This window comes from Octodon degus, unplaced genomic scaffold (genome assembly GCF_000260255.1).
Source record: "Octodon degus isolate 3935 unplaced genomic scaffold, OctDeg1.0 scaffold00045, whole genome shotgun sequence".
Classification (NCBI taxonomy): Eukaryota; Metazoa; Chordata; class Mammalia; order Rodentia; family Octodontidae; genus Octodon; species Octodon degus.
The window spans coordinates 12,719,350-12,726,476 of NW_004524621.1; the positions used below are offsets into that span (position 1 = coordinate 12,719,350).

General features: G+C 39.9%; 1 protein-coding gene and 1 pseudogene across 1 annotated transcript in view; one reads left to right on the top strand and one right to left on the bottom strand.

Annotated features, from left to right (window-relative positions):
* The window catches only part of LOC101567204, a 4,174-nt pseudogene extending 1,014 nt beyond the window's left edge, over window positions 1–3,160 (bottom strand).
* Window positions 1–7,127, top strand: part of Ubap2 (ubiquitin associated protein 2) — a 128,229-nt gene that overhangs the window by 21,142 nt on the left and 99,960 nt on the right. The gene's annotated exons all lie outside the window — the stretch shown is intronic.

The window sequence follows — 7,127 nt, forward strand, 5'->3', positions numbered from 1 at the left end:
TCACAGCTATCCTCCTGATTCAGCCTTCCAAGTGCTGGGATTACAGGTGTGCACCACCATGCCTGGCTCCCAAGGTCTCATTATTAGCAGTTGGTCACTTTGGGGCATTGGAACTATAGGTAACGTTTGTTTTCTTCCAATTTTGTATATTTTATACAGGTAAAATAATGAAAATTAAATCATGCTATTCGCAGATTTCTCTTTTGATTTTTTTTTTTTTTTTTTGTACTGGGTATCAAACTTAAGACCTTGCTCTTGCTAGGCAGGTACATATGCTGCTCAACTATCTCCCTGGCTTGATACTTGTTTTCTTTTTATGTATTTAGTACAGGGTCTCACACAGATGGGACTCATAGTGATTATAATGTTTTCACCTCTCAAGCACTGGGATTATAGGCATGTGTCACCATGCGTAGTCTCAGTCACCATCTCACCCCCCTCCCCCTTGGCTGGCACAGCAGTCCAGGGATTGAACCCCAGTCCCTGCATCTGCCTAAGCAGGCACTTTAGTCCACTGAGCTATCTGGCTGGCCCTTGACATTTGTTTTTGTACTACAGTGATTTGAACCCAACACTCAGTGAACAATAATCCCTAGTTCCCCTCCCCCTTTTTATTTTATTTTGTTTGTTCATTTATTTTGTACTAGAAATTGAACTCAGGACCTCATGCTTGACAGGCCGATGCTGTCCCCTTTTTATTTTGAGACAGGATCTTGACTTTTTTAGGTTGTCCAGGCTAGGTTCAGAGTTGCTGTTGTCCTGCTTTAGCCTCCTAGAATTCTAGGCTCACAGGCAAGGATTACTATGGTGCCTATTTTTTTTTGGTACTGTGAATGGAATCCAGAGCCACGTGTGCTGGGTAAGTACATTACTACTGAGGTATATCCCAGGCCTCCCAATTTTCATGTAAGGTACTTTGAAGACAGTGATTCTCAAATGTTGGTATGTATAAAGTCTGTGATAAACAATTTCTGATTCAGTAGATCTAGGATAGACCCCGAGAATTCGCAATAGCATCACATTCTCAGGTGCTCCTGATGCTATTAGTTCAAACTCCATTGTTTGAGAATCACTGTTGAAAGTGTGATGGTTTGATGTTCTGACTATTTGAAAACTGAAGTTTTGTTTTTCGCATTTTTATTTAAATTTAGGTATAATTCTTATACCCAAAATTCATCACTTAAATTATGCAAGGCAGCAGTTTTTATTACATTAACAAACTTATAAACCTCATCTTAAGAGGTTTTTTTTTGGCTAGCTCAGGCTGCCTTAAGGGTGGGTCTGTTTTGGCATGTAGAGCTGGGGATTGAACCGTGGTCCCTTGGACCTGACTGAATTTGCTCAAGCAGATGCTTTAAACAACTGAGCTAACCTGCAAGCCCCCATAAACCTCATCTTTAATTCTAGAACATTTTCATTGCTCTAGAAAGGGGCCATGAACACATTAGAGTGACTACACATTGAGTCCTCCTTTCAGTATCTGGCAACCACTGCTGTACTTTCTGTTTCTGTGGATCTGTCTGTTCTGAACATTACATAGAAATGGATTCATACATTATACATAATGTAGTCTTTTGTGATTGGTTTGTTTTAGCATGGTATTTTTTTTTTGTTTGTTTGTTTTTATTTTATTTTATTTTATTTTTTTTTTCAAAGTTTTATTGACAAAGAGATAGCAATGAGACAGTTTCAAATCAAATCGGAAGGACAGTTTCAACAAATAATACACTGCATATATTCTTCTTAGTTTTAGCATGGTATTTTTAAGGTTGATCCATGTGGTAGTATGTATCAACTACTATTTTTAGTATTTAAATTAATACTTTATTGTATAATTATCCTTCATTTTGTTTGTTCATTAATATATTGATGAGAGTGTAGGTTGTTTTTACTGTTGGGCTACTATGACTCATTCATGTACACTTTTCTGGGTGAGCATATGTTTTTCATTTCTTTTGGGTATGTACCTAGGAGTAGAATTGTTTGGGTATATAGTTATTCATTGTTCTTGTTTTGTAGTTCAGACTGGTTATCTTCCTGCTTGAGTGCTGGGATTACAGGTGTGTGCTATCACACTCAGCTATTATTTTTTTAATAAAAAATTATATTTACTTAGCATTCAGAATGTCAACAGAACAGTTGCAAATTTTTTTTTTGCAATTACAGAGTGGTATTCAGTTAACAAAACAATTACTTCATATAAGCTGCATCAGAGACAACTGAAGATAAAAAATAACATATATATATATATATATATATATATATATATATGAACTAATTTGTGCTGTGCACCAACAAGAACCTGCTTTAAATTTCCATGCCAATTTACAACCCCCATACTGTACCAGGCAAGGTTAGTGGCTATTGAAAATGCCACTAGGACAGCGTAATCTAAAGACACATTTGGTAGTGTGTTAACTATATAAAAAAAACCACTGTACAGTTTAAAAACAAATCTTACACAGCCTTACATTTCAGTTTTTTTCTTCAAAAGGAGTTGTATAAAGGGGTGGTGTTATATGCTTTATAGACCAGAAAAAAAACAGCACTAGAACAAACTTATTCATCATCATCCTCTTCATCCTCCTCAACCTCTTCATCTTCTTCCTCATCTTCCTCCTCTTCCTTTTTCAGCCTTGGCCACTCCCTTTGGCAGTGATGTCCTTTTCATACTTTTCCCTCACCTTAGCAGCCTTTTTCTCATATGGCTACTTGTCATCTGCTGCAGTATTATTCTGCATTTCTCCAAGTTTCTTTGCAACATCACCAGTGGAGAGACTAGGATGTTCTCCTTTGATTATTTTATTTTTCTGTCTCCTTTGATTTTTGGGCAATACTCTGAACAGAAAAAGAAGAAAGCCAGAAGAAACCTCTTAAGCGCATTGGGATCCTTGAACTTCTGTTTTGTTTCTCATTTAGGAGGAATACAAGTTTTCATTTGTCTTTCATAAAGAGCCTTGTCTGCTTTTGCCATGTCTTCAAGTTTTCCTTTTTCTTTAGCAGACATGGTCTTCCACCTCTCTGAGCACTTCTTAGAATACTCTAAGAAGTTAACAGAAGCATCTGGGTGCTGCTGTTTGTACTCCTCTCGGCAAATTTGCACAAATAATGCATATGGTGCCATTTTGCCTCTTGGCTTCTTAGCATCTCCTTTGCCCATGTGTACTTATTTTCTTCAGCAAGGTACAGAATTGCCCAGTGCCCATCTGGCTATCACTTGCCCTGGCGCTGTCCCTAAGGGGCTCAGTCTGCTGCAATCTCAGCTAATTTTTATTTTTTAAATTTTTTGGTGGAACCAGGGATTGAAACTCAGGCCCTTGTGCTTGCCAGGCAAGTGCTTATTCTACTGAACTATCTCCCTGGCCTCTCAGCTGATTTTTAAAAACAATACAATTGAGTCCAGTCCTGAGCAACTTGGAATGAATGAATGAATTAATTAATTAATTTTAAAGGAGAGAAGATTTATTTAGCTCAGTTTGTGACAGTTTCAGTTCATTATCAGCTTTCTCCAAGGCAGGGTGGCATGGCATAGGGTTGATAGTTCATGGTGGGAGGAGGCCAGCAAAAGAAACAAAAAAGGACAACTCAGAATTTAATGACCTGTTACTCATTTTTTTCTTTGAAGTTCCTTAAATGATTGTATTCTAATAAGTACCACATGGTAACTCATTGTGCCTCTGGGGCTCTGGTGGTTGTATTCTGCAACCAGGAATGTTATTCATTCCTCATAGGTTTTTATTTGTACTGAGGACTGAACCCAGGGTCCTCACACTGAGCTTACATCCCCAACCCTTTTCTTTTTCTTTTTTTTTTTTTTTTTGTGGTACCAAGGATTGAACTCAGAACCTGTACTTGCCAGGCAGGTGCTTAAGTTGCTGGGGTATCTCTCTGGCCCTTATTTTTTATCTTGAGAGATTGTGTATTGTCACGAAATTGGCATTGCTGGGCTTCAACTTGTTTTTATTTTTTTTTTTTTCTGTATTTTAGGGAAGTGTCTACAGGGTGTTCAGGGTCTCACTACTAGACTGGATTTGTAGTGATTCTTCTGTTTACAGCCTCCCAAGTGCTGGGATTACAGGCGAGCCCTTCCACAGCCAGTCTTAATCACTGTCTCAGTGCACCCCAGGACCAGGACTGGCTCCGGCTCCGGCTCCGGCTCCGGCTCCGGCTCGGCAGGCTGAGTGATCAAATCCCCAGCCCTTGAGCTTGTTTGCAGGCGCTTTAATCCGCTGAGCTATTTGGCTGGCCCAGTGTTTTTGTTTTAATATTTAGATCTTCAATCTGTTTCAAATTTAGTTCATGGTAAAAGGTATGGGTCCAATTTTAATCTTAGGCATGGGCAGGGCCAGTTTTTACAGGACCATTTATTAAAGAGGCTATCTCAGGGCTGGTGAGATAGCTCAGTGGACTAAGCACCTACTTAAGTAAGGGCAGGGACAGGGTCCCCCCCCCATGAGCCCTGCCCCCAGGTATGCTGAGCCCACTGGGTGGGGTTGCACACACTTGTAATCCTGTAATCCCAGTGCTGGGGAGGCTTGCAAACAGGAGGCTCACTGGGTCCAAGCTGCATAGTGAGACCCTGTACGAAATACATTAAAAAAAAAAAAGGGTGGGTAAGATAGCTCAGTGGACTTAAGTGTCTGCATAGGCAAGTGCAGGGATCAGGATTCTATTCCCTGTACTGCTTGCTGAGTCAGCCCCCAGTCTTCTGGGGAGGCTGAAAATAGGATCACTAGAAGTCTGAGCTATGTGGTGAGACTCTGTACGAAGTGCATTTAAAGAATAAAGAGGCTGTCTTCCAGTGAATGTGTTTGGCACCTTTGTCAAAGATTATGTGGCTGAGTATATTTGGAGTTGTGTTTGCTTTGGGTCTTCTAATCTGTTCCATTGATCTGAGGTGTGTTGTGTGTGTGTGTTTTTTCCCCCCAGTACCATGCTGTTTTTATCATAGTAGCTTTATGGTATAATTTCAAGTCAGGGATTGTGATATTTCCTGCCTTGCCTTTGTTTCCCCAAGTTGCCTTTGCTATTCTAGGTCTCTTTTGGTTTCATTTGAATTTTAGGATTGCTTTTTCTAATTTTGTGAGATATGCTATTGGAAGTTGGATCAAAATTTTATTAAATCTGTGTAACAGTTTTGGAAGTATGGCCATTTTCACTAGATTGGTTATTTTGAAGTATCTTGCAGAGCTTGAACTTGGGTTATTCCTGCTTCAGCTTTCCCATATTCTGGGATTACAGGGCACTTTACAAAGTAGTATAGTATATTTGGTAAGTGTGTTGGCATAGGGGGGTGTAGCTCAGTGCAACAGGCTTGTGTTCAGTCTCCAGTCCACAAAACAACAAAAGCTCCCCCTTCACAAGTTAATAGGTTTTGTGAAATATATATAGTATAATTAAAAGTATATATATTTTTTGGTAGGGAGGGAGTGAGGGTTGTTAGATGTTAGGGTGAAAAGTTAAAGCACTTGCTTAGGCAGACGCAGGGACCAGGGTTGGAATCCCTGCATGCTGTGTCAGCCTCACCCCTGGAGTTTACTGAGATGGCAGTTGAGACTGGGTGTGGTGGTGCACCTGTAATCCCAGTGCTTGGGAGGCTAAAAACAGGAGAATCACTATGAGTATGACCTGTAGACTTGTAGACCCTGTACTAAATACATTTTAAAAGAAAAGTGTGAAAAGTATTCATTAATGATGAGAGACTTTTCTAGGAATAGGGATCAAAGAATTCTAGCTAACCTGTAGGTTAAAGAGAAGCTTTCAGAGGTGGGGATGTAGCTCAGTAGCTGAGTATTTGCCTTGCATATTTGCTTTCTTCCACTTTTTCTTTTTTGAAACAGGCTCTCTCTGTGCAGTTCAAGCTACTAACTGTGTAACCCAGGTTGACCTCAGACTAATGGTGAACCTACTGTCTCAGCCACAGAAGTGCTAGAATTACAGGTGTGTACCACTCTGCCTGGTGCTTTGCATTTTTGAAGCGTTAGATCCAGTTTTCAGTATCCCTTTCCTCCCAAATAGACAATTTAGAACTAAGAAAGCAGAATAGAGATGGGACATGACCTGGGTGTGGTGGTGCATACCTGTAATTCCAGCACCGAGGAGGCTGAGGAAGAAGATTACTCTTGAGTTGTGAGGCCAGCCTGGTCAACATAGCAAGAACTTGTCTCAGAAAAATGACAAAGGAATAGGATATGTGTGAAAGCAATCATAGGCAGTTAAATATTTTTCCCCTTCCCTTTCCTTAGGAAATCAAAAGAAAGGCCAGAGAGATAGCTCAGCAACGTTAAGTACTTGCCTGGTAAGCACAAGGTCCTAAGTTCAATCCTTGGTACCACAAAAGAAAAAAAAATTTGGTAAGAGAAATGTGACTATACTAAAGAAAATTTGATGTCCTGTGATGTAGAAGGGTTAGCTGACATTTATCTTTTCCATGGGCAATTCATGTGCACAGGACAGCTGATGACATTGTGGTTTCCATGTCTTCCAAATGTGGGTGAAGGGGAGTTTAGCCTTTTTCACCAGCTGCTAGTGGCCTGAACATGGCCTCTGCAAGTGTAGAGAATGAAACTACCAGCTTGGTCAGCTAATGGCTTGTAGCGCACTAGCAGTTGAGCTGCATGGAGTTAGGTCTCATAGTTGAGTACTTTGGTGCTTAGTGACTTTATTCTTTCTTGGATTGAGGATGTAGATGTCTTGCTGCTGAGTGTTCTGGTTTTCTCAGATTGGTTGCATTTCTTAATCTATGTAATGTAAATAGATCAGTGTATTTTAGTGTAAATAGATTAATTTTAATCTATTTACTTTAAATTTATTCTAAATTTCCTTTGCAGAAAAAGGTTGATATAATTGGATCTTAGTAGGAAAAAAGTGGGAACACAGGAAACTAAATAAAAATAATGAACAAAAATATGGTGCACATGGCTGTAATTCCAGCTGGTTGGGAGGCTGAGGCAGGAGAATGCAAGTTTGAGGTTGGCCTGGGCAATTTAATGAGACCCTGTGACTCATCCACATGGCTGCACTGACAAAGTTCTACAATCTGAGGTACAGGATCTCAGGATAAATCCTGAGGGCATTTCACTGACCTTCTCAGACCAAAAACCTACAACTCTTGTTGCACAGGTCCT